Source organism: Oncorhynchus masou, chromosome 24 (genome assembly GCF_036934945.1).
Source record: "Oncorhynchus masou masou isolate Uvic2021 chromosome 24, UVic_Omas_1.1, whole genome shotgun sequence".
Lineage (NCBI taxonomy): Eukaryota > Metazoa > Chordata > Actinopteri > Salmoniformes > Salmonidae > Oncorhynchus > Oncorhynchus masou.
Genome location: NC_088235.1, coordinates 4,764,441 through 4,791,557, shown reverse-complemented (window position 1 = coordinate 4,791,557; position 27,117 = coordinate 4,764,441). Strand labels below are relative to the sequence as shown.

Below are 27,117 nucleotides of genomic sequence, written 5' to 3'. Positions count from 1 at the left end.
GAGGTCAAGCTGACTACAGTATGAGGAGTCTCAGAGAGGTCAAGCTGACTACAGTATGAGGAGAGTCTTGGAGAGGTCAAGCTGACTACAGTATGAGGAGAGTCTTAGAGAGGTCAAGCTGACTACAGTATGAGGAGAGTCTTAGATGTCAAGCTGACTACAGTATGAGGAGTCTCAGAGAGGTCAAGCTGATTACAGTATGAGGAGTCTCAGAGAGGTCAAGCTGACTACAGTATGAGGAGAGTCTTAGAGAGGTCAAGCTGACTACAGTATGAGGAGTCTCAGAGAGGTCAAGCTGATTACAGTATGAGGAGAGTCTTACAGAGGTCAAGCTGACTACAGTATGAGGAGAGTCTTAGAGAGGTCAAGCTGATTACAGTATGAGGAGAGTCTTACAGAGGTCAAGCTGACTACAGTATGAGGAGAGTCTTAGAGAGGTCAAGCTGATTACAGTATGAGGAGAGTCTTACAGAGGTCAAGCTGTCTGCTGTGTGAGGAGTCTCAGAGAGGTCAAGCTGTCTGCTGTGTGTGCAGCCTCCCGTCCTCACATATTGAACTCCTGTGTTAAAGAGCCCTTCCGTCTATCGATCCAGGACCCATTGTTAGAATGCGAATCAGTAGACGTCTGACTCAGCGATCAAGTGAAAGTGTCCCTGATGTCTGTCTTAATTACCACCAGTCCAATGGAAACACTAAACAGCATCCTTCAGTTGAACACGGGAGAGACTGTTTTTCCATGTACCGTGTCTTTGTGTCTAGCGTGATGAATAAACATCTGGCTGCATGGACCATTTGAAAGACAAGCCAGTTCTTATATTGTTTAACATATCCACAAGGATTCAGGCCTATCATAGAGGAATACCACATTTGAATAAATATCAATCATTTGATCACTCAAACATCTCTGACATGAATATCCTCCACGAAAACAGCTTTATGATAAGTCTATAAGAGATACATAATATCCTGAATAGAATAGTGTATATATGTATTGCAGTGACCATGTTCTACAGTATGATATATTACTTGATGTAGTATCAGAAACATTATTTCATGAATTGATGGTGATGAACATAAATAGACCAACAGGAAACCAGTTTATTAATAATGATGACAATTATGTTGCACGGCAGGGCGTCTTTCTTTTGAACTAAACCTTGCGATGGATTACATCAGAAATGAAGTTTGATCACTATGTTGTGAAATGTAGTAGTCTGTGGAAATACCACACTGTGGAGATATTACCCTGTGGAGATACTACTCTGTGGAGATACTACTCTGTGGAGATACTACTCTGTGGAGATACTACTCTGTGGAGATACTACTCTGTGGCTTCCCTTTGGAGATACTACTCTGTGGAGATACTACTCTGTGGAGATACTACTCTGTGGATATACTACTCTGTGGAGATACTACTCTGTGGAGATACTACTCTGTGGAGATACTACTCTGTGGACATACTACCCTTTGGAGATACTACCCTTTGGAGATACTACTCTGTTGAGATACTCCTCTGTTGAACTCCCTGTGGAGATACTACTCTGTGGAGATACTACTCTGTGGAGATACTACCCTTTGGAGATACTACTCTGTGGAGATACTACTCTGTGGAGATACTACTCTGTGGATATACTACTCTGTGCAGATACTACTCTGTGGAGATACTACTCTGTGGAGATACTACCCTTTGGAGACACTACTCGGTTGAGATACTCCTCTGTTGAACTCCCTGTGGAGATACTACTCTGTGGATATACTACTCTGTGGAGATACTACCCCTTGGAGATACTACTCTGTGGAGATACTACTCTGTGGAGATACTACTCTGTGGAGATACTACTCTGTGGACATACTACTCTGTGGAGATACTACCCTGTGGAGATACTACCCCTTGGAGATACTACTCTGTGGAGATACTACTCTGTGGAGATACTACCCCTTGGAGATACTACTCTGTGGAGATACTACTCTGTGGAGATACTACTCTGTGGAGATACTACTCTGTGGAGATACTACTCTGTGGACATACTACTCTGCGGAGATACTACCCTGTGGAGATACTACTCTGTGGAGATACTACTCTGCGGAGATACTACCCTGTGGAGATACTACTCTGTGGAGATACTACCCTGTGGAGATACTACTCTGTGGAGATACTACTCTGTGGAGATACTACCCTGTGGAGATACTACTCTGTGACCTCCCTGTGGAGTTACTACTCTGTGGAGATACTACTCTGTGGAGATACTACTCTGTGACCTCCCTGTGGAGATACTACTCTGTAGAGATACTACTCTGTGACCTCCCTGTGGAGATACTACTCTGTAGAGATACTACTCTGTGGGGATACTACTCTGTGGAGAAACTACTCTGTGGAGATACTACTCTGTGGGGATACTACTCTGTTGAGATACTACTCTGTGGAGAAACTACTCTGTGGAGATACTACTCTGCGGAGATACTACTCTGTGGAGATACTACTCTGTGACCTCCCTGTGGAGATACTACTCTGTAGAGATACTACTCTGTGACCTCCCTGTGGAGATACTACTCTGTAGAGATACTACTCTGTAGAGATACTACTCTGTGGAGATACTACTCTGTAGAGATACTACTCTGTGACCTCCCTGTGGAGATACTACTCTGTGGAGATACTAATCTGTGGGGATACTACTCTGTGGGGATACTACTCTGTTGAGATACTACTCTGTGGAGAAACTACTCTGTGGAGATACTACTCTGCGGAGATACTACTCTGTGGAGATACTACTCTGCGGAGATACTACTCTGTGGAGATACTACTCTGCGGAGATACTACTCTGTGGAGATACTACCCTGTGGAGATACTACTCTGCGGAGATACTACTCTGTGGGGATACTACTCTGCGGAGATACTACTCTGCGGAGATACTACCCTGTGGAGATACTACTCTGTGGGGATACTACTCTGTGGGGACACTACTCTGTGGGGATACTACTCTGTGGTTAAACTACTCTGTGGAGATACTACTCTGTGACCTCCCTGCGGAGAAAGTCAAACTTACAATGAAAGTCAAACATTGCACAACACATTGAAAACAACCCTGCATTTTCTGGGTGAAGGCATAGCGTACGTCCCAAATGGTAGGTCTCTTATATAGCGCACTAGTTTTGACCAGAGCCCGGCTGTGCACTATATAGGGAATAGGATGCGATTTGGGACGGGTCACCATAGTGTTTCAGTATATAAATTAGGGTACAGTGAAGCACAGTACCAGAAGCCCAGTTTACAGTCGCGTCCTGCTGTGAAGTACCAACTCTTCCCCCAGTGCAGTGCTCATTAACCAGTCTGTATCAACTCAGATACATCACACTCTTTTAAATAGCGCACTAGATTTGACCAGAGTCCTGCTGTGAAGTACCAAGTCTTCCCCCAGTGCAGTGCTCATCAACCAGTCTGTATCAACTCAGATACATCACACTCTTTTACCATGCGTTGGTTGTGTCACCGTACGACTCAATACTCCACGTGTGCAACTATGCCGAGTAAAAAACATCTCCCTGCATTCTACGGGTTTAGACTTTATCTTTTTCCTAAATAAAAGTTTCTCTCAGAGCAGTTTTTCCTATTATTATTAGATTTCTAAGTTATAGTAGTGAGGAGGTTTATTTGGGGCGGCAGGGTAGGCTAGAGGTTAGAGTGTTGGACTAGTAACCGCAAGGTTGCAAGGTTCAAGTCCCCAAGCTGACAAGGTACAAAGCTGTCGTTCTGCCCCTGAACAAGGCAGTTAACCCACTAGGCTGTCATTGAAAATAAGAATTTGTTTTTTAACTTGCCGTGTTAAATGAAGGTATAAAATCAATATTAGCTGGGTTAGAAACACATCCTTATCCACCAGAGATTATCTATTGTAAAGGCCCTGTATAAACCCCTAGGAAACACAGCAGCTTCTATTGTAAAGGCCCTGTATAAACCCCTAGGAAACACAGCAGTTTCTATTGTAAAGGCCCTGTATAAACCCCTAGGAAACACAGCAGTTTCTATTGTAAAGGCCCTGTGTAAACCTCTAGGAAACACAGCAGTTTCTATTGTAAAGGCCCTGTATAAACCCCTAGGAAACACAGCAGATGCTATTGTAAAGGCCCTGTGTAAACCCCTAGGAAACACAGCAGTTTCTATTGTACAGGCCCTGTATAAACCCCTAGGAAACACAGCAGTTTCTATTGTAAAGGCCCTGTATAAACCCCTAGGAAACACAGCAGTTTCTATTGTAAAGGCCCTGTATAAACCCCTAGGAAACACAGCAGTTTCTATTGTAAAGGCCCTGTGTAAACCCCTAGGAAACACAGCAGTTTCTATTGTAAAGGCCCTGTATAAACCCCTAGGAAACACAGCAGTTTCTATTGTAAAGGCCCTGTATAAACCCCTAGGAAACACAGCAGTTTCTATTGTAAAGGCCCTGTATAAACCCCTAGGAAACACAGCAGTTTCTATTGTAAAGGCCCTGTATAAACCCCTAGGAAACACAGCAGTTTCTATTGTAAAGACCCTGTGTAAACCCCTAGGAAACACAGCAGTTTCTATTGTAAAGGCCCTGTGTAAACACCTAGAAAACACAGCAGTTTCTTTTGTAAAGGCCCTGTATAAACCCCTAGGAAACACAGCAGTTTATATTGTAAAGGCCCTGTATAAACCCCTAGGAAACACAGCAGTTTCTATTGTAAAGGCCCTGTACAAACCCCTAGGAAACACAACAGTTTCTATTGTAAAGGCCCTGTATAAACCCCCTAGGAAACACAGCAGTTTCTATTGTAAAGGCCCTGTATAAACCCCTAGGAAACACAGCAGTTTCTATTGTAAAGGCCCTGTGTAAACCCCTAGGAAACACAGAAGTTTCTATTGTAAAGGCCCTGTATAAACCCCTAGGAAACACAGCAGATTCTATTGTAAAGGCCCTGTGTAAACCCCTAGGAAACACAGCAGTTTCTATTGTAAAGGCCCTGTGTAAACCCCTAGGAAACACAGCAGTTTCTCTAGAACAGGAATGTAACCTAGCATCCTCATCTTGCACTTACTGAAAGTAGTAGGCTATTAAACCTACAGAAGGGGTCTGAACAGAAAGTATGGCATCACCGTGTCAGAGACGAGCCTTCTATCTCCGTAAAGTGTGGCGGCTTGCACTAAACAACGTGACACTTTCATCATATTTATTTTAAAAAATGTAAAAAAAGGACATGCCGGAGTCTTTGTTTTCTCCCACAAATATATAAATAGCTGGGTGGATTTGCATGTATCTGCCGTTTGAAATATATTTCCCTCAAACACTCTTCTCTCATATAATCAAATGATAAATCGTGCATCAATGTCTGTAAGCGGCAAACCTGCCGTCCACAGACATAAGCACCTGAGCTCTTACTCAGGGAGGAGGGCGTCAACACTGGAAATCCTCAAGTTTTAAAGTCAAATGCACAAGCACAGTGAAATGCCTTTCTTGCCAAACCCCCGAACACAACGATGCAGTAATCAATAAACAATGTAGCACAAAAAAAATAATATAAGATAGAACAAAAACAGACAATAAATAAAAAATTACATAAGAGAGAACAAAAACACACAATAAATAAAAAATAACATAAGAGAGAACAAAAGCAGACAATAAATAAAAAATGACATAAGGTAGAACAAAAACAGACAATAAATACAAGTTTAAAAAAGGATAAATAAATAAAAGATAACATAAGGTAGAACAAAAACAGACAATAAATAAAATATAACATAAGACAGAACAAAAACAGACAATAAATAAAATATAACATAAGGTAGAACAAAAACAGACAATAAATAAAAGTTTTAAAAAGGATAGAAGTAAGAAGCGACAACGTCTTCAGAAAGTGTTCAATCCCTTTAACGTTTTAAAATTGTTGTTTTGTTAAAGCCTTATTCTAAAATGGAAAAATTAGATTTTTCCCACCCCTCATCAAAATACACACAATACCCAAAATGACAATGCAAAAAAATAAAAAAAATATTTAAATTATGAAATATTACATTTACATAAGTATTCAAACCCTTTACTTAGTACTTTGTTGAGGCACCTTTGGCAGTAATTACAGCCTCGAGTCTTCTTTGTTAATGATGCTACAAGCTTGGCGCACCTGTATTTGGGGAGTTTCTCTCATTCTTCTCTGCAGATCCTCTCATGCTCTGTCAGGCTATATGGGGAGCGTTGCTGCACAGCTATTTACAGGTCTCTCCATGTCCGTTCTGGTTCAAGTCCGGGATCTGAATGGGCCACTCAAGGACATTCAGAGACTTGTCCTGAAGCCACTCCTGCGTTGTCTTGGCTGTGTGCTTGGCTGGGTTGTTGTCCTGTTGGAAGGTGAACCTTCACCCCAGTCTGAGGTCCTAAGCGCTCTGGAGCAGGTTGTCATCAAGGATCTCTGTACTTTGCTCTGTTCATCTTCCCTCGATCCTGACAAGTCTCCCAGTCCCTGCCGCTGAAAAACATCCCCACAGCATGATGCTGCCACCACCACGCTTCAACGTAGGGATGGTGACAGGTTTCCTCCAGACGTGACGCTTGCCATCTTCATAGAGGAACTCTGGAGTTCAGTCAGAGTGACCATTTGGTTCTTGGTCACCTCCCTGACTAAGGTCCTTCTGCCCCTATTGCTCAGTTTGGCCAGGCGGTCAGCTCTAGGAAGAGTCTTGGTGGTTCCAAACTTCTTCCATTTAAGAATGATGGAAGCCACTGTGTTCTGGGGGGTGGATCTTCAAAGCTGCAGAATGTTTTGGGTTACTTTTCCTCAACACAATCCTGTCTCGGAGCTCTAAGGACGATTCCTTCGACCTCATGGCTTGGTTTTTATCCTGACATGCAATGTCAACTGTGGGGCCTTTATATAGACAGGTGTGTGGCTTTCAAAATCATGTCCAATCAAATGAATTTACCACAGATTGAATCCAATGAAGTTGTACAAACATCTCAAGGATGATCAATGGAATTTTGACTCAATTTTGAGTCTCATGGCAAAGGGTCTGAATACTTATGCAAAAAAAAAATGTATTTCTGTTTTCTATTTTTTATACATTTTCAAACATTTCAAAAAATCTGTTTTTGCTTTTTCACTATGGGGTATTGTGTGGGGGTATTGATGAGGATTTTTATTTTATTTAATCCATTTTAGAAGAAGGCTGTAACGTAACAAAATGTGGAAAAAGTAATGTTGTCTGAATACTTCCCGAATGCACTGTATATACAGGATCAGTTCAATACCATATTTACAATGTGAACGCAGTGTGAACGCAGTGTGAACGCAGTGTGAACGCAGTGTGAACGCAGTGTGTGAGAACCTGCTGGAGAAGAGTATAGACCGCATTCCAAATGGCACCCACAGTCATCCAACGACAAGCTAACCGTATCTTAGCAACTAGGCAGAAGGAAAAGTATTATGGACAGAATTGTATTTCCCTTTCCACCAAACTCTACCAAAAATTACCACAAAACTTGACCTATATTGAACTAGCAAAGTTAGTTATGACAACAGATGCCTATACTGTACATCCCAAATGATGCCCTATTCCCTGTATAGTGCACTACTTTTGACCAGAGCCTTACGGACCCTAGTAAAAAAACGAGTGCACTATATATGAAACAGGGTACCATTGGGGACGTACACTGACTACCAGCTAGAGTTCTGGTGCTCGAGTTATGATATGACCATCAGCTAAAGCAGATCAACATGATGGCTCGCTCCACGCACCAATTTCACTAATTATTGTAATCAGATATGCAGTTTGACACTTTCTACCTTGGATGCATACACACTCGTACACACACACACAAACACAAACATACTCATTAATAATGAATGAATTAACTAATTCTCTAATTAATTTCATGCTCTTTTGTTTTCTCGACCTTTGGGGGGGTGTCAGAGGCGTGGAGTGAGATCTGATTGCCCCCCCAGAATGCACCTCTCTGAGGAATCAGGGAGCAAAGCACGGAATCTCAATCTGTATTCGCAGAGGATAACCACACACCAGCTGCTCTCTGATCAAACACCGAAGTGTGTGTGTGTCTGTGTGAGTGTGAGTGTGTGTGTGTGTGTCTGTGTCTGTGTGAGTGAGTGTGTGTGTGTGCGTGCGTACATGCGTGCGTGCGTGCGTGTGTGTGTGTTTGTGTGTGTGTGTGTGTGTGTGTGTGTGTGTGTGTGTGTGTGTGTGTGTGTGTGTGTGTGTGTGTGTGTGTGTGTGTGTGTGTGTGTGTGTGTGTGTATGTGTGTGTGTCTGTGTGTGTGAGTGTGTCTGTGTGAGTGTGACTGTGTGTATGTCTGTGTGAGTGTGTGTGTGTGTGTGTCTGTGTGAGTGTGAGTGCGTGTGTGTGTGCGTGTGTGTGTGTGAGTGTGTGTGTGTCTGTGTGAGTGCACAAGCATGTGTGTATATTTGCAGAATGTGTCATTGTGTGATTTGATCAAGATAAAGCATTGATGGCAAAAATAACGATTAACCTTTTCATTTTGAAAGCTAACATTATTGTTTGTCTGTCTTTGCTAATTGCACAATCAATAAACCAACATAATTCCTTCTGCATACAAGCTAAGAGATGAAAAGTGAAATAAACCCAAGAATCCATCATATGCGCCTCATCTTGCTGTATTAAGTGCCAGATTGAAAAACAATTAATGACAATTAAACTATTCATCCCTGTGTATGCCCCATTATCTTACCATGCTGTCAAATGACCCACTAACACACCAGCAACCCACATCTAACTACCAACCCCACTACTACCAGTAACTACCAACCCATCACTACCAGTAACTCCCAACCCCATCACTACCAGTAACTACCAACCCATCACTACCAGTAACTACCAATCCCCATCACTACCATTAACTAACAACCCCACGACTACCAGTAACTACCAAACCCACTACTACCAATAACTTCCCACCCAACTACTACCAGTAACTACCAACCCCATCACTACCAGTAACTACCAACCCCATCACTACCAGTAACTACCAACCCATCACTACCAGTAACTACCAACACCATCACTACCAGTAACTACCAACCCATCACTACCAGTAACTGCCAACCACATCACTACCAGTAACTACCAACCCCATCACGACCAGTAACTACCAACACCATCACTACCATTAACTACCAACCCATCACTACCAGTAACTACCAACAAATCACTACCAGTAACTACCAACCCATCACTACCAGTAACTGCCAACCACATCACTACCAGTAACTACCAACCCCATCACTACCAGTAACTACCTACCCCATCACTACCATTAACTACCAACCCCATCACTACCAGTAACTACCAACCCATCACTACCAGTAACTACCAACCCATCACTACCATTAACTACCAACCCATCACTACCATTAACTACCAACCCCATCACTACCAGTAACTACCAACACCATCACTACCAGTTACTACCCAACCGCATCACTACCAGTTACTGCCAACACCATCACTACCAGTAACTGCCAACCACATCACTACCAGTAACTACCAACACCATCACTACCAGTTACTACCAACCCCATCACTACCAGTAACTACCAACCCCATCACTACCAGTAACTACCAACACCATCACTAATAGTTACTACCAACCCCATCACTACCAGTTACTACCAACCCCATCACTACCAGTAACTACCAACCCCATCACTACCAGTAACTACCAACACCATCACTACCAGTTACTACCCAACCCCATTACTACCAGTTACTGCCAACACCATCACTACCAGTAACTACCAACCCATCACTACCAGTTACTACCAACCCCATCACTACCAGTAACTACCAACACCATCACTACCAGTAACTACCAACCCCATCACTACCAGTAACTACCAACACCATCACTACCAGTAACTACCAACCCCATCACTACCAGTAACTACCAACCCCATCACTACCAGTAACTGCCAACCCATCACTACCAGTAACTACCAACCCCTTCACTACCAGTAACTACCAACCCATCACTCCCAGTAACTAACAACCACATCACTACCAGTAACTCCCAAACACATCACTACCAGTAACTACCAACCCCATCACTACCAACCCATCACTACCAGTAACTACCAACCCCATGACTACCAGTAACTACAACCCCATCACTACCAGTTACTACCAACCCCATCACTACCATTAACTACCAACCCATCACTACCAGTAACTACCAACCCCATCACTACCAGTAACTGCCAACACCATCACTACCAGTAACTACCAACCCATCACTACCAGTAACTACCAACCCATCACTACCAGTTACTACCAACCCCATCACTACCTTTAACTACCAACCCCATCACTACCAGTAACTACCAACACCATCACTACCAGTAACTACCAACACCATCACTACCAGTAACTACCAACCCCATCACTACCAGTTACTACCAACCCCATCACTACCATTAACTACCAACCCCATCACTACCATTAACTACCAACCCCATCACTACCAACCCATCACTACCAGTTACTACCAACCCCATCACTACCATTAACTACCAACCCATCACTACCATTAACTACCAACCCCATCACTACCATTAACTACCACCCCATCACTACCAGTAACTACCAACCCCATCAATACCAACACATCACTACTATTAACTACCAACCCATCACTACCGTTAACTACCAACCCATTACTACCAACCCCATCACTACCAACCCCATCACTACCAACCCCATCACTACCGTTAACTACCAACCCATCACTACCGTTAACTACCAACCCATTACTACCAACCCCATCACTACCGTTAACTACCAACCCATCACTATCGTTAACTACCAACCCCATCACTACCAACCCCATCACTACCAGTTACTACCAACCCCATCACAAACATTAACTACCAACCCATCACTACCAGTAACAACCAACCCCATCACTACCAACCCATCACTACCAACCCATCACTACCAACCCCATTACTACCAACCCATCACTACCAACCCCATCACTACCAACCCCATCACTACCGTTAACTACCAACCCCATCACTACCAACCCCATCACTACCAACCCATCACTACCAACCCCATCACTACCAACCCCATCACTACCGTTAACTACCATCCCCATCACTACCAACCCCATCACTACCAGATGTCAACAATACACATGGAAATGCTTTTACATGTTTCTTTACCAAGACAGGGTAGGTTACACCCACTTCTATCGCTGATGGGTTAACATTCCAAGGTTACGCCCCCAAAAGGGACCCTATTCGCTGTATATTCTCAATACTTTTGACCAGGTCCCATAGGGAATAGGGTGCCATTTAGGGCACAACCCCACATGAAGCCACTCCCCTCTTGTTTTCAACACTTCTATTATGATGAACACAACACCTGATATCTGCTGTGGAGGAAACATTTTACAACTACATTCATGAATGACCCTCTTATTTTCCCTACAGTAACATCACTGGTTATAGCTACGGTTTAATTTCAATGTGGGTGTCCAAAATGGCACCCTAAAAGTAGTGCCCCATATAGGTAATAGATTGCCATTTGGTATGCAAACCAACTCCGAGCCAACGCGCTGTGATGTTTTTAATTATGTTCTTGGTGTCTGAGACATGTGAGTAATTAATCATTATAATTTAGTCGTTCCCAGGAGAAATGAGGATGACTCAATACACTCAGGTATTCAGAGTAAGACTCAGACAAGACTCAAAATACTCAGGTATAACACTAAAAATCTTTTCTCACCTAACATAGGTACTATAATTATCTGGACATATAGGTACTATAATAATCTGACCATATACAGTGGGGCAAAAAAGTATTTAGTTAGCCACCAATTGTGCAAGTTCTCCCACTTAAAAATATGAGAGAGGCCTGTAATTTTCATCATAGGTACACTTCAACTATGACAGACAAAATTTGAAAGAAAAATCCAGAAAATCACATTGTTGTCACACCCTGACCATAGTTTGCTTTGTATGTTTCCATGTTTTGTTTGGTCAGGGTGTGATCTGAGTGGGCATTCTATGCTGTGTGTCTAGTTTGTCTGTTTCTGTGTTTGGCCTGATATGGTTCTCAATCAGAGGCAGGTGTTAGTCATTGTCTCTGATTGGGAAACATATTTAGGAAGCCTGCTTGGTGTGGCGTTTTGTGGGTGATTGTCTCCTGTGTCAGTGTTTGTTCCACACGGGACTGTTTCGGGTTTACACGTTTGTTGTTTTTGTAGTTTATTCTTGTATAGTTTTCTTATTAAAAACAAACATGAATTTCAACCACTCTGCATTTTGGTCCTCCTCTCCTTCGACGGAAGAATCCCGTTACAATTGTAGGATTTTTAATGAATTTATTTGCAAATTATGGTGGAAAATCAGTATTTGGTCAATAACAAAAGTTTATCTCAATACTTTGTTATGTATATATATATATATATATATATATATATATCCTTTGGTGGCAATGACAGATGTCAAACGTTTTCTGTAAGTCTTCACAAGGTTTTCACACACTGTTGCTGGTATTTTGGCCCAATCCTCCATGCAGATCTCCTCTAGAGCAGTGATGTTTTGGGGCTGTTGCTGGGCAACACAGACGTTCAACTCCCTCCAAAGATTTTCTATGGGGTTGAGATCTGGAGACAGGCTAGGCCACTCCAGGACCTTGAAATGCTTCTTACGAAGCCACTCCTTCATTGCCCGGGCGGTGTGTTTGGGATCATTGTCATGCTGAAAGACCCAGCCACGTTTCATCTTCAATGCCCTTGCTGATGCAAGGAGGTTTTCACTCAAAATCTCACGATACATGGCCCCATTCATTCTTTCCTTTACATGGATCAGTCGTCCTGGTCCCTTTGCAGAAAAACAGCCCCAAAGCATGATATTTCCACCCCAATGCTTTAGAGTAGGTATGGTGTTCATTGGATGCAAATCAGCATTCTTTGTCCTCCAAACACAACAAGTTAAATTTTTTCCAAAAAGTTATATTTTGGTTTCATCTGACCATATGACATTCTCCCAATCTTCCTGGATCATCCAAATGCTCTCTAGCAAACTTCAGACGGGCCGGGACATGTACTGACTTAAGCAGGTGGACACGTATGGCACTGCAGGATTTGAGTCCCTGGCAGTGTAGTGTGTTACTGATGGTAGGCTTTGTTACTTTGGTCCCAGCTCTCTGCAGGTCATTCACTCGGTCCCACCGTGTGGTTCTGGGATTTTTGCTCACCGTTCTTGTGATCATTTTGATCCCACGGGGTGAGATCTTGCGTGGAGCCCCAGATCGAGGGAGATTATCAGTGGTCTTGTATGTCTTCCATTTCCTAATAATTGCTCCCACAGTTGATTTCTTCAAACCAAGCTGCTTACCTATTGCAGATTCAGTCTTCCCAGCCTGGTGCAGGTCTACAATTTTGTTTCTGGTGTCCTTTGACAGCTCTTTGGTCTTGGCCATAGTGGAGTTTGGAGTGCGACTGTTTGAGGTTGTGGACAGGTGACTTTTATACTGATAACAAGTTCAAACAGGTGCAATTAATACAGGTAACGAGTGGAGGACAGAGGAGCCTCTCAAAGAATAAGTTACAGGTCTGTGAGTGCCAGAAATCTTGGTTGTTTGTAGGTGACCAAATATTTATTTTCCACCATAATTTGCAAATAAATGAATTAAAAATCCTACAATGTGATTTTCTGCATTTTTTTTCTCAATTTGTCTTTCATAGTTGAAGTGTATCTATGATGAAAATTACAGGCCTCTCTCTCATCTTTTTAAATGGAAGAACTTGCACAATTGGTGGCTGACTAAATACTTTTTGGCCCCACTGAAGGTACTATAATAATCTGACTATACAGGTACTATAATAATCTGACTATACAGGTACTATAATAATCTGACCATACAGGTACTATAATAATCTGACTATACAGGTACTATAATAATCTGACTATACAGGTACTATAATAATCTGACCATACAGGTACTATAATAATCTGACCATACAGGTACTATAATAATCTGACCATACAGGTACTATAATAATCTGACTATACAGGTACTATAATAATCTGACCATACAGGTACTATAATAATCTGACCATACAGGTACTATAATAATCTGACCATACAGGTACTATAATAATCTGACCATACAGGTACTATAATAATCTGACTATACAGGTACTATAATAATCTGACTATATAGGTACAATAATAATCTGTACAGAGCATACAACTCTCTCACACAACATAATTTCTCCAAGGCCCACTATGGTTTCTCCAAGTCCACCATTTCCTGTTGTGTTGTATGTCCTATCTTCTATAAATATGTATTATTAGAGTATTATTAAACATGTATTATTATTAAACATGTAGTATTATTAAACATGTAGAATTATTAAACATGTAGTATTATTAAACATGTAATATTATTAAACATGTAGTATTATTAAACAGAGTATTATTAAACGTGGAGTATTATTAAACATGTAGTATTATTAAACATGTAGTATTATTAAACATGGAGTATTATTAAACATGTAGTATTATTAAACAGAGTAGTATTAAACATGTAGTATTATTAAACATGTAGTAGTATTAAACAGAGTAGTATTAAACATGTAGTATTATTAAACAGAGTATTATTAAACCGAGTGTTATTAAACATGTAGTATTATTAAACATGGAGTATTATTAAACAGAGTATTATTAAACCGAGTGTTATTAAACATGTAGTATTATTAAACATGGAGTATTATTAAACAGAGTATTATTAAACAGAGTATTATTAAACATGTAGTATTATTAAACATGTAGTATTATTAAACATGGAGTAATATAAAACAGAGTATCATTAAACATGTAGTATTATTACACATGCAGTATTATTAAACATGTAGTATTAATAAACATGGATTATTATTAAACATGTAGTATTATTTAACATGTAGTATTAATAAACATGGAGTATTATTAAACATGTAGTAGTATTAAACATGTAGTATTATTGTAGCGACCCGCACAGACAGCTGTGTGTTATGTGTTAGGCTAGGAGGTGGTTGTGTTGTACTGACCAGTACCCGGTGTTCGCGGGGTCCGACATGTCAATCAACCTGCTATCTGCCAATCACGGGAATGCCTGGAATGTTCTGATGCCGGGCATCCTGGTGGTTGGCGGAGTGGCGTGGAGGGGGGTTGGGCAGGGGGATGGAGCATTGGAAGTTAAGACCAGGTTCAGCCTTTATTCTCTCTCTCTTACGTCTGGGCTTCCCAAGAGAAGGTCACGATTGGCTTGTGGGTTATCTGTCATCTTTTTGGCGTGTGCTACGGCCCAAACAGTAGCCTGTGTAAAGTTGGTTTAATAAACCGTCAATTCGCAAACTCAAGCCTCTGTCTGGACAATTGTTCATTTAAGATCTAGTCAGGTCATTACATTGGTGTCAGAAGTAAAAACGTTAATACAAGTTAGCCAGCTAGCTAGCTGACCTATGTGGCTAGCTACCGTAGGTGAGAACGGGGATTAAAAATGCGTCGAGGAATCCGAAAGTGAAGGTGGAGGTAGGGGACGATTATGGCCAAGGAGGTGCGTGTGAATGGACGTCGGGGGTTCTGTCTGAGGAGATCGCCAGGGCGTCGGAGCGCAGAGGCCGCTTGAGGGAGGACGTTAGAGCGATGGCGGCTGAAGCGGGCATGAGTGCTTCGTCGTCTGTATTTCGCGCGGATTCTGGTGGGCGGACCGAGTGGCGACGTCGACGCGGCATGACGAGGAATCTGGGGCTCAGGATGTAAACAAACATGGCGGCGCCCAGTTCCCGGCTGCGTCCGTATCTGTTAAGACCCCGAAGTATTCCGGTAAGGCGGATTGGGAAGCTTTCCATGCTCAGTTTGAACTGTTAGCTCATTTTAGGGGGTGGTCGGATGAAGAAAGGGCACTGCAGTTGGCTTTATGCCTCACGGATGAAGCTCTGGCCTGTTTGATATTGATTAGCCCCGAGGACAGGCATGATTATGGTGCTTTAGTGGGAGCACTGAGGAGGCGCTATGGACAGTGTGTACAGCCCGGGCTACTGCGCTCCGAACTGAGTAATAGACGCAGGCAGCCTGGAGAGCCTCTACGGGTGCTAGCTAATGACATTGAGAGCCTCTCTCGGCGGGCATATGCTCACATGCCCCCTCCGTGCAGAGCGAGCTAGCACGGGACCAGTTCATACGGGCGCTCTCTCCTACGGAGCTGCGCATACAGACCCAGCTGGCTCATCCTGAGTCATTGCAGACAGCCTTGGAGATGGCTTTGGAGAGGGAGCTGGTGTGGGCTGGGGCTTCAGCTGGGGCTTTGGTGGGGGTGCAGGGAGACACACCCTCTGTGCGAGCTGGGGGCAGAGCAGCCCGGAGCCGGAAAAGCCTGCTTGGGTGGCCGAAATGACAAAACTCATTCGGGCTGTGTCGCTACAGGCGGCACGAAACACAAGCCCTGGTCCCAGGGTCTGCTGGGGTTGTGGCCAGCCAGGCCATCTGCGCCGAGATTGCCCCATGTCCCCCAGAGCTCAGGGAAACGGCTCGGGGTCCGCATAGACCGGGTAGTGCGGACCCCTGGCTTTCTATCCCAACCACCATCATCTTCAGGAGGAGCCCACCGTCACAGACGGGGAAGCAAGGCTCCACTTCCCCCAGAAGCAGACGAGGGCAAGCGGATGGAGCCTGTTGTTGTGGTGGGCCGGACCTGTGTTGGGGACTTTTGTCATGTCCCTGTCACTGTGGAGGGGGTGCCCTGCTCCGCCCTGGTGTACACTGGGTCCACAGTAACCCTGGTGAGGCCAGATATTGTGCCAGGTTGGACTCAGTGTTAGCCTACAACTGTGCAGCTCCGCACAGTCACAGGTGAGCTGGCACCCATGAAAGGGAAGGGAATAATGACACTGACAGTAGGGGGCAGGACTGTGCGTCATCCTGTGTGGGTGGCGGCTGTGCAGGACCCTTGTATCCTGGGGTTGGACTTTCTTAGGAGCACAGGCTGCCAGTTAGACCTAAATAGGGGCACACTGAGCTTCCAGGGAGGGACGGAAGTCACCATGGCTCCCCCTAATGTCACATTCACTCAACCCAACAAACCCTTTACTCCAACAGTTAAAGCAGCAGAGACTCATGGCTGCGCCCCTCCCCCACAGCTGTGTGTGACTTTTCCCCAGTCCCCCTGTCACCTACGGCGGTGTGTTACATTCCCCCAGCTACCTCCATGACACAGCCCTCTGTGAGCCCGGGCCGCAACCCCCAGCCCAGCTACCCCAGATGGGAGAGGAGAGGACACTGTCTGCAGTGAGGGAGATATGGGGGAGGAACTGTGTTGGTCTTGACCCTGAGCAGCAGGAACGGTTGTGGCAGTTGCTGTTTGAATTCAGAGACAGCTTTGCGTTGAGTGAGGAAGAGGTGGGTCAGACTCATCTGGTGCAGCATGAGATCGACACAGGTGATGCTCGACCCATCAAGATGCGTCCCCGCCGTATCCCGCTGGCACGCCAGGAGGCGGCAGACAAGGCTGTGTTGGAGATGCAGCGGGCAGACTTCATTGAGCCCTCAGACAGCCCCTGGGCGGCACCAGTCGTCATGGTTCCGAAGAAGGGAGGCAAGCTGAGGTTCTGTGCGGACTACAGGCGGCTGAATGAGGTAACCAGGAAGGACTCATACCCCATACCACGTATCGATGAGTCGCTGGACCTGGTTAGGGGGTCCTCCTGGTTCTCCTCACTAGACCTCCGCAGTGTCTACTGGCAGGTGCCCCTCTCCCCAGAGGCCAGAGCCAAAACTGCGTTCTCCACTAACAGAGGACACTGGCAGTTAAAGGTCCTGTGCTTTGGCCTGTGCAACGCTCCAGCTACTTTTGAGCGTTTGATGGACAGGGTGCTGGATGGCATCCCCCGACGGCAGTGTCTGGTATACCTCGATGACATCCTGGCCCATGGCAGCTCCTTCCAGTCAGCCCTGGGGCGCTCCGGCGTGTGCTGGAGAGGGTGGCTGCCGCAGGTCTGATGTGGCTTACGGCCATACCAGCCTGAATACGCCCGATCTTGTCCGATCTCGGAAGCTAAGCAGGGTCGGGCCTGGTTAGTACTTGGATGGGAGACCGCCTGGGAATACCAGGTGCTGTATTTTGGATGTAGTTGGGCCGTTCCCCACCACAGACAGTGGAAACCGCTGGGTGCTCACGGCCATGGACTATTTCACAAAATGGCCCGAGGCCTATGCTCTGCCTGACCAGGAGGCAGAGACCATCGTCGACGCCCTGACAGCGGGGATGTTCAGCAGGTTTGGAGCTGCAGAGTCCATCCACAGCGACCAAGGCAGAAACTTTGAGTCCCGTGTGTTCGCCACCATGTGTGAGAGGCTGGGTATGCACAAGACCCGCACTACTCCTCTCCATCCTCAAAGTGATGGCCTTGTGGAGCGCTTCAACAAAACGCTTGGACAGCAGCTGGCCATCGTCTCTTCCAAACACCAGCGTGACTGGGACAAGCACCTGCCTATGGTCCTCATGGCATGCCGCTCCGCTGTCCAAGAATCCACCTCGTGCACGCCTGCCCTCTTCATGCTGGGGAGAGAGATCCGCACCCCTGCGGAGATGGCGTTTGGTCGGCCCCTGGATAGCCCTCATGTTCCTCCGGGGCCGGAGTATGCCTGGAGACTCCAGGACCGCCTGGAGACAGCCCACACCTTCGCTAGAGAGCAGCTGGTGAATGCAGGTGTGAGGCAGAAAAGGAACTATGACGTGCACACCCGGGGAAGGCACTTTGTGGCTGGGGAGCTGGTCTGGGTCTACAGCCCCCTAAGGAAAAAAGGCAGATGCCCCAAGTTGGACAGTCACTGGGTGGGACCCTGCAGTGTCCTGGAGAGGGTAGGGGAGGTTGTGTACAGGGTGCAGCTTCCTCCCAGGGGGAGAAAGGTGGCACTGCACCGGGACAGGTTAGCCCCATACAGAGGGGCCTCTTTTCCCCAAACCCCAGGAACCCCCACAATTCCCCTCTCTGGCAATGACATTCTCCAGGCACCCACCCTCAGGTGCCGCAGACAAGGCTCCAGACAGCCCACTCCCCCTGTCTCCCCCCCTGTGTCACCGCGTGGTTCCCCAGAGCCACGGACTGCATTACCCGTTCCCGCTTCCTTGTCCCCCATATCCCTGCCTTCATCCCCTGGTTCCCAGAGGGGCACTCTGCGACCATCACGGCCACGCAGGTAAAGGAGACCTCCGGGTCGCTTCAGAGACTTTGTTTGTTCCCTCGGGGACGAGGGACTTTGTGGTGGGGGGGCTGTGTAGCGACCCGCACAGACAGCTGTGTGTTATGTGTTAGGCTAGGAGGTGGTTGTGTTGTACTGACCAGTACCCGGTGTTCGCAGGGTCCGACATGTCAATCAACCTGCTATCTGCCAATCACGGGAATGCCTGGAATGTTCTGATGCCGGGCATCCTGGTGGTTGGCGGAGTGGCGTGGAGGGGGGTTGGGCAGGGGGGTGGGCATTTGAAGTTAAGACCAGGTTCAGCCTTTATTCTCTCTCTCTTACGTCTGGGCTTCCCAAGAGAAGGTCACAATTGGCTTGTGGGTTATCTGTCATCTTTTTGGCGTGTGCTACGGCCCAAACAGTAGCCTGTGTAAAGTTGGTTTAATAAACCGTCAATTCGCAAACTCAAGCCTCTGTCTGGACAATTGTTCATTTATGATCTAGTCAGGTCATTACATTATTAAACATGGAGTATTATTAAACATGTAGTATTAATAAACATGGTGTATCATTAAACATGTAGTATTATTTAACATGTAGTATTATTAAACACAGAGTATTATTAAACATGTAGTATTATTAAACATTTAGTATTATTTAACACATGGTATTATTAAACATGTAGTATTATTAAACATGTAGTATTATTACATATGGTGTATCATTAAACATGTAGTATTATTAAACACAGAGTATTATTAAACATGTAGTATTATTACATATGGTGTATCATTAAACATGTAGTATTATTAAACACAGAGTATAATTAAACATGTAGTATTATTAAACACAGAGTATTATTATATATGGTGTATCATTAAACGTGTAGTATTATTATATATGGTGTATCATTAAACATTTAGTATCATTAAACACAGAGTGTTATTATATATGGTGTATCATTAAACATGTAGTATTATTAAATATGGTGTATCATTAAACATGTAGTATTATTATATATGGTGTATCATTAAACATGTAGTATTATTATATATGGTGTATCATTAAACATGTATTATTATTATATATTGTGTATCACTAAACATGTAGTATTATTAAACACAGAGTATTATCATATATGGTGTATCATTAAACATGTAGTATTATTATATATGGTGTATCATTAAACATGTATTATTATTATATATTGTGTATCATTAAACATGTAGAATTATTAAACATGTAGTATTATTAAATATGGTGTATCATTAAACATGTAGTATTATTATATATGGTGTATCATTAAACATGTAGTATTATTATATATGGTGTATCATTAAACATGTATTATTATTATATATTGTGTATCACTAAACATGTAGTATTATTAAACACAGAGTATTATCATATATGGTGTATCATTAAACATGTAGTATTATTATATATGGTGTATCATTAAACATGTATTATTATTATATATTGTGTATCACTAAACATGTAGTATTATTAAACACAGAGTATTATCATATATGGTGTATCATTAAACATGTAGTATTATTATATATGGTGTATCATTAAACATGTATTATTATTATATATTGTATCACTAAACATGTAGTATTATTAAACACAGAGTATTATCATATATGGTGTATCATTAAACATGTAGTATTATTATATATGGTGTATCATTAAACATGTATTATTATTATATATTGTGTATCACTAAACATGTAGTATTATTAAACACAGAGTATTATCATATATGGTGTATCATTAAACATGTAGTATTATTATATATGGTGTATCATTAAACATGTATTATTATTATATATTGTGTATCATTAAACATGTAGTATTATTATATATGGTGTATCATTAAACATGTAGTATTATTATATATGGTGTATCATTAAACATGTAGTATTATTAAACACAGAGTATTATTATATATGGTATATCATTAAACATGTAGTATTATTAAACACAGAGTATTATTATATATGGTGTATCATTAAACATGTATTATTATTATATATTGTGTATCACTAAACATGTAGTATTATTAAACACAGAGTATTATCATATATGGTGTATCATTAAACATGTAGTATTATTATATATGGTGTATCATTAAACATGTATTATTATTATATATTGTGTATCATTAAACATGTAGAATTATTAAACATGTAGTATTATTAAATATGGTGTATCATTAAACATGTAGTATTATTATATATGGTGTATCATTAAACATGTAGTATTATTATATATGGTGTATCATTAAACATGTATTATTATTATATATTGTGTATCACTAAACATGTAGTATTATTAAACACAGAGTATTATCATATATGGTGTATCATTAAACATGTAGTATTATTATATATGGTGTATCATTAAACATGTATTATTATTATATATTGTGTATCACTAAACATGTAGTATTATTAAACACAGAGTATTATCATATATGGTGTATCATTAAACATGTAGTATTATTATATATGGTGTATCATTAAACATGTATTATTATTATATATTGTGTATCACTAAACATGTAGTATTATTAAACACAGAGTATTATCATATATGGTGTATCATTAAACATGTAGTATTATTATATATGGTGTATCATTAAACATGTATTATTATTATATATTGTGTATCACTAAACATGTAGTATTATTAAACACAGAGTATTATCATATATGGTGTATCATTAAACATGTAGTATTATTATATATGGTGTATCATTAAACATGTATTATTATTATATATTGTGTATCATTAAACATGTAGTATTATTATATATGGCGTATCATTAAACATGTAGTATTATTATATATGGTGTATCATTAAACATGTAGTATTATTAAACACAGAGTATTATTATATATGGTATATCATTAAACATGTAGTATTATTAAACACAGAGCATTATTATATATGGTGTATCATTAAACATGTAGTATTATTATATATGGTGTATCATTAAACATGTATTATTATTATATATTGTGTATCATTAAACATGTAGTATTATTAAACATGTAGTATTATTATATATGGTGTATCATTAAACATGTAGTATTATTAAACACAGAGTATTATCATATGTGGTGTATCATTAAACATGCAGTATTTCTCACCCATCATGCCTGACCCGACTTCTCTAACAATCACGTTCTTCCTCAGAGCTGCAGGGTAACCTTTTCATAATGGGAGGGAAAAGGTACGCTGTTCTTTTCCAACAGACTTCATGAACTAACCTCCTGTGACACAAGAGGATGTGAGGTCAACTGTCTGTGGAGTCGAGTCGGAGTGCGTCCCAAATGCCACCCTATTCCCCATTAAGCGTACTACTCTTGTCCAGAGATCGGGTCAAAAGCAGAGAAATGAATAGGTAATAGGGTAGCATTTGGGACAAAGCCTGGATTTAATGTTGGTTCTCACCTCATCATCTATCTCCACTCCAACAGTAAAATGTAACACGTAATTCACTCAGAGGTTATTAACGTGAAGGACCAGGTCAAAACCAACTGCCACAAATTCTCTCCACCCAACGTAATTGCAATGTATTAAATCACTGTCTACCACATTTTACAAGCACACACACACACACACACACACACACACACACACACACACACACACACACACACACACACACACACACACACACACACACACACACACACACACACACACACACACACACACACACACACACACACACACACACACAGACACAGTGTTAAAACAACTGAATGTAAGACGTCGAGAACACTTTGAGCAGAATTTCACAGTTTCACTTACAATGCACAGACAGGAGATCACTCTATACAGACAGACAGGACAACACTCTATACAGACAGACAGGAGAACAAGTTATACAGACAGACAGGACAACACTCTATACAGACATACAGGAGAACGCGCTATACAGACAGACAGGACAACACTCTATACAGACAGACAGGACAACACTCTATACAGACAAAAAAGTATTTAGTCAGCCACCAATTGTGCAAGTTCTCCCAATTAAAAAGATGAGAGAGGCCTGTAATTTTCATCATAGGTACACTTCAACTATGACAGACAAAATTAGAAAAAAAAATCCAGAAAATCACATTGTAGGGTTTTTTATTTAATTTATTTGCAAATTATGGTGGAAAATATGTATTTGGTCACCTACAAACAAGCAAGATTTCTGGCTCTCACAGACCTGTAACTTCTTCTTTAAGAGGCTCCTCTGTCCTCCACGCGTTACCTGTATTAATTGCACCTGTTTGAACTTGTTATCAGTATGGAAGACACCTGTCCACAACCTCAAACAGTCACACTCCAAACTCCACTATGGCCAAGACCAAAGAGCTGTCAAAAGACACCAGAAACAAAATTGTAGACCTGCACGAGGCTGGGAAGACTGAATCTGCAATAGGTAAGTGGCTTGGTTTGAAGAAATCAACTGTGGGAGCAATTATTAGGAAATGGAAGACATACAAGACCACTGATAATCTCCCTCGATCTGGGGCTCCACGCAAGATCTCACCCCATGGGGTCAAAATGATCACAAGAACAGTGAGCAAAAATCCCAGAACCACACGGTGGGACCTAGTGAATGACCTGCAGAGAGCTGGGACCAAAGTTACAAAGCCTACCATCAGCAAGGGCATTGAAGATGAAACGTGGCTGGGTCTTTCAGCATGACAATGATCCCAAACACACCGCCCGGGCAACGAAGGAGTGGCTTCGTAAGAAGGATTTCAAGGTCCTGGAGTGGCTTAGCCAGTCTCCAGATCTCAACCCTGTAGAAAATCTTTGGAGGGAGTTGAAAGTCTGTGTTGCCCAGCAACAGCCCCAAAACATCACCGCTCTAAAAGAGATATGCATGGAGGAATGGGCCAAAATACCAGCAACAGTGTGTGAAAACCTTGTGAAGACTTACAGAAAATGTTTGACCACTGTCATTGCCAACAAAGGATATATAACAAAGTATTGAGATAAACTTTTGTTATTGACCAAATACTTATTTTCCAACATAATTTGCAAATAAATTCATTAAAATGTTCTGGATTTTTCCCCCCTCATTTTGTCTGTCATAGTCGAAGTGTACCTATGATGAAAATTACAGGCCTCTCTCATCTTTTTAAGTGGACAATTGCACAATTGATGGCTGACTAAATACTTTTTTGCCCGGCTGTATATTGGCATGGGTGTTGTTCGGCCCGGGAAGCTGGTGTTGGTCGGATATATATTGGCATGGGTGTTGTTCGGCCCGGGAAGCCGGTGTTGGGAGGATAAATATTGGCATGGGTGTTGTTCGGCCCGGGAAGCCGGTGTTGGGAGGATATATATTGGCATGGGTGTTGTTAGGCCCAGGAAGCCGGTGTTGGGAGGATATATATTGGAATGGGTGTTGTTCGGCCCGGGAAGCCAGTGTTGGGAGGATATATATTGGAATGGGTGTTGTTAGGCCCGGGAAGCCGGTGTTGGGAGGATATATATTGGAATGGGTGTTGTTCGGCCCGGGAAGCCGGTGTTGGGAGGATATATATTGGAATGGGTGTTGTTTGGCCCGAGATGAAACACTGGCTTCAAAATATTGAAATAATGACTGACAAATTTTTATTAAATTTAAAACTTTATTTTGTTCGAATTTATTCATACTATTTCATCCTTCCACAAGATATAGTCCACTCTATTGGTTTGGTTGCCAGAGACGCGACCCAGTCGTTCAGTCGTTTTGTTCTGTATCTATGGATGTTTTTAAATGTTCCATTACCATACTGGCTGGCAATGTCATTATCCTTTGCTTGCTAGCCAACTACGGCTAACGTACAGTCACGTCAACAACGCAGCCAGAAAAACGTCAGTAACCACATTTGCATTTGTTTAAGCTGATTTCTAGTGACATTTATTTGGATACATCCATAACAATGAGCTAATGAGCCTAATGAGGCACAATTTTTCTTGGCATAGAAAACGTGCTCTCTCGTCAGGACACTGTTGTTCAGAGGAGCTGGCCAACAACACAGCTAAACACAATCTCTTTTTCAAAGGACATTTCTTTGTATACAGTGCCTTTGGAAAGTACCCATGACTTTTCCCACATTTTGTTAAAGCTGTGGTAGCAGAATCAGAATGAGTTAGGTAACATTGATAAATAAGATGCTTCATTTACATAATAATGCTGATGTGGGAAAAGTTGCTTGGGCCCCAGAGAGGGGAGAGGTCAAGCTTGTCTTCTTATGTAAACATGTCTTTTAAACCATGTGAGGGGATGATTGAGGGGGAACCAATTATCTCTTGGCTCCACAATGTCTGTGTGCCAGTCACTCCCTACTTTTCCCATTGGGGAGAGGAGGATGGCTGAAACCAGCTAACCGATCGCTGCAGCTGTACATAGTCTATCGGTATATAGCCTACCCAATTTACCTACCTCATCCCCATACTGTTTTTATTTTATTTACTTTTCTGCTCTTTTGCACACCAGTATCTCTACCTGCACATGTTCATCTGATCATTTATCACTCCAGTGTTAATCTGTTAAATTGTAATTATTTGCTCCTATGGCCTATGTATTGCCTACCTCCTCGTGCCTTTTGCACACAATGTATATAGATTCTTTTTTTCTACTGTGTCATTGACTTGTTTGTTGTTTATTGTTTACTCCATGTGTAACTCTGTGTTGTTGTCTGTGTCACACTGCTTTGCTTTATCTTGGCCAGGTCGCAGTTGCAAATGAGAACTCGTTCTCAACTAGCCTACCTGGTTAAATAAAGGTGTTCTCAACTAGCCTACCTGGTTAAATAAAGGTGTTCTCAACTAGCCTACCTGGTTAAATAAAGGTGTTCTCAACTAGCCTACCTGGTTAAATAAAGGTGTTCTCAACTAGCCTACCTGGTTAAATAAAGGTGTTCTCAACTAGCCTACCTGGTTAAATAAAGGTGTTCTCAACTAGCCTACCTGGTTAAATAAAGGTGTTCTCAACTAGCCTACCTGGTTAAATAAAGGTGTTCTCAACTAGCCTACCTGGTTAAATAAAGGTGTTCTCAACTAGCCTACCTGGTTAAATAAAGGTGTTCTCAACTAGCCTACCTGGTTAAATAAAGGTGTTCTCAACTAGCCTACCTGGTTAAATAAAGGTGTTCTCAACTAGCCTACCTGGTTAAATAAAGGTGTTCTCAACTAGCCTACCTGGTTAAATAAAGGTGTTCTCAACTAGCCTACCTGGTTAAATAAAGGTGTTCTCAACTAGCCTACCTGGTTAAATAAAGGTGTTCTCAACTAGCCTCTCTGGTTAAATAAAGGTGTTCTCAACTAGCCTACCTGGTTAAATAAAGGTGTTCTCAACTAGCCTACCTGGTTAAATAAAGGTGTTCTCAACTAGCCTACCTGGTTAAATAAAGGTGTTCTCAACTAGCCTACCTGGTTAAATAAAGGTGAAATAAAATAAATACAAATAAATGGTATGTTCCCTCTGAGGTTGCCCTTATCTTGACCTAGAGGCTCACGCTTCTCTCTGTAAGCTTGTCCAAGAGGGGTTGTATTTTTTATGGGAGTATCTAGAAACTGACAATTGATATATGCCATTGGATGAGGTAATGTTTTGGTTCTAAGTGGTACCAAGAACGAGATAGGAACTTTGGTTTCGGAGACCAAACTGAAGGATAATTCATAGCCAATGCTGTCTGGCTAGGAACTGTTTTGTAAGCACTCTCAGAGAATTAATTGATGGACACTGAATGGATCTGAGAGCCACAGGGCTATGGTGAAGCTCATATAATTAAAGATGGACTTTATGATATCTCTGACATGTGTGTGGTTTGCTCTCTCATGATTTGGTAATCCAGGAAATTTCCACGACAAATCCTTATTCTAAAATAGATCA

General features: G+C 42.2%; 1 protein-coding gene and 1 non-coding gene across 2 annotated transcripts in view; one reads left to right on the top strand and one right to left on the bottom strand.

The window, feature by feature from the left end:
• LOC135513369 (transcription elongation regulator 1-like protein) overlaps positions 1–27,117 on the bottom strand; it is a 131,458-nt gene that overhangs the window by 76,806 nt on the left and 27,535 nt on the right. The window lies entirely within an intron of this gene.
• LOC135513404 (5S ribosomal RNA) lies at positions 18,034–18,152 on the top strand. Its single transcript, XR_010451525.1, has one exon. It is a non-coding gene; the product is annotated as a 5S ribosomal RNA (ribosomal RNA).